Source organism: Hemiscyllium ocellatum, chromosome 5 (genome assembly GCF_020745735.1).
Source record: "Hemiscyllium ocellatum isolate sHemOce1 chromosome 5, sHemOce1.pat.X.cur, whole genome shotgun sequence".
In the NCBI taxonomy this organism is placed as follows: domain Eukaryota; kingdom Metazoa; phylum Chordata; class Chondrichthyes; order Orectolobiformes; family Hemiscylliidae; genus Hemiscyllium; species Hemiscyllium ocellatum.
This window is the reverse complement of record NC_083405.1, coordinates 5,063,406-5,065,803: the sequence shown is the minus strand read 5'-3', so window position 1 is coordinate 5,065,803 and position 2,398 is coordinate 5,063,406.

The window sequence follows — 2,398 nt, the reverse complement described above, 5'->3', positions numbered from 1 at the left end:
TCGAGAAACTAACTTCCCCTACTACTCTCTGTCTCTTGTTGCCCAGCCAGTTCTTTACCCACATAGCGAGCACACCCTAGACCTCAAAGAATTCTATTAAGTTGGTAAGACATGACTTTCCCTGCACAAAACATGTTGACTGCCATTGACAAGACTTTATTCATCCAAATGAGAATAGATCCTATCCCTCAGTACCTTCTCTAGCAGCTTCTGTATCCCTGATAACAGGCTCACTGGTCTATAATTAACTGGATTATTCGTGCTACTCTTCTTAAACAAGGGGATTAGCAATTTGCCAGTCCTTCGGGACCTCAGTTCTGTTCAAGGATGCTACTAACATATCTGTTAAGGCCGCAACTATTTCCTGTCTCCCTTTACTCAGTAAGCTGGGATATAAGTTGGCACTCTTTCTGCGGCAACGAGCCGTGTAAATAGAGTCAATGGTTGGGAGATTGGAGTCAGTCATAGTATGGGCTGTGAACACAATCTTCTGTAGTTTCTAATGGTCCTGGGCAGAGCGTTGTTGTACCAGGCCGTTACGCACCTGGACAGTCCGATGACAATAGTGCATCTGTAGAAGTAGTGCATGCTGAATTTCCTGAGTCACGTGAGAAAGCAGAGGCGTTGTTGAACCTTCCCGACGGTCAGACCTATGTGAGAAGTCCAGGGTAGGTTGTCAGTTATCGTCACTCCGAAGGAGTTGATGCCCTGTACCTCCCTCAAACGATAGTGTACTTGAGTGCGTGGTCCCCTCCTTTTTTACTGAAGTCAATGATCAGTTCCTTACTATTGTCGAATTTGAGAGAGAGAGGGTTATCATTACACCATGCCACCAATCCCTAGATCTGCTTTTTGTATTCTGACTCATCGTTGTTTGATATCCCTCCAGATTTCGTGATGTCATCAGCGAATTTGCAGCTGGGGTTGTTTGGAATTTAACAACACAGCCGTGGGTGTACAGAGAGCACAGTAGGGGGCTGAAGACTGGCGTGGGTGTACAGGGAGTACAGTAGGGGGCTGAGGGACACAGCCGTGTGTCTACAGGGGGTACAGTAAGGGACTGAGGGGCACAACCATGGGAGTACAGGGAGTACAGTAGCGGGCTGAGGGACACAGCGGTGGGTGTACAGGGAGTGCAGCAGGGGGCTGAGGGACACAACCATGGCAGTATAGGGAGTACAGTAGGGGGCTAAGGAAACAGCCGTGTGTGCAAAGGGAGTACAGTAGGGGGCTGAAGGACACAACCGTGTGTGTAAAGCGAGTACAGTAGGGGACTGAGGGACACAGCCATGTGTGTACCGGGTGTACAGTAGAGGGCTGAAGGCACAGACGTGTGTGTACAGGGAGTACAGTGGAGGGCTGAGGAAACAACCGTGGGTGTTCGGGGAGTACATTAAGGTGCAGAGGGCACAGACATGGGTGTGCGGGAGTACAGTAGGCGGCTGAAGGCACAGACGTGGGTGTACAGGGAGTACAGTAGGGGGCTGAGGGCACAGCTGTGGATGTACAGGGAGTCCAGTAAGGGTTAAAGGCGCAGCAGTGGGTGTACAGGGAGTATTATCGGGTGTTGAGGACACATCTTCAGGAGCTCCAGTGTTGAGTGTTATTGTGGAAGAGGTGCTTTTACTTATCTTCGCTGATTGTGGCCTGTCAGTCAGAAACCTGAGGATCAGTAGCAGAGGGTTGAACCGAGACCAAGGTAGTGGAGTTCTGTAATTAGTATGTAAGGGATAATGATCTTGAAGGTGGAGCTTTAGTCACTGAGCAGGAGTCTGGTGTAGGTGTCCTTGTTGTCCAAACGTCCCAGAGATGCATGCAGGGCTCGGAAATGGCATCTGTTGTGAACCCAGTACATCAGTAGGCAAATTATAGGGCAGCAGGGCAGGCTGGGAGACTGGAGGTGATACCCAGTCTTTCGAATGACTTCATGATGATTGAGGTCAGAACCAATAGGCGATAGTCTTTAAGGTCACGTTCCATGTGCTTTCTCACTTACGAGGATGATGATGGCCTTCTTGAATCAGTTTGGGACTTCGGTTTCAGGAGGCAGAGACAGAAGTTGTATGTGAATACCTCTGACAGTTGGTCCACACAGTGCTCAGCTGGGAACACTGTCCAGGCCCATCACTTTCTTTGATTTGACTCACTGGAAGATTGACCATGCTTGCAGCGGTGATAGCGGGCACAGGTACATTCTGGGGCTTTTGGAGCTGGTGTCAGCTCCCAGTTAGTGATAGTCACACAGTCATTTATTATTGACATCCCCTCCCCCACCTCCCTCCGTCGTCATCAACATATAGTGACATTGGTTGGTGTGAGCACCACGCAGTCAGCGTTGAGGCAGTTTGTCATTGATAGACTGGGATCGTGCGCCATCAAGTTCTGTGTCACCAAAATG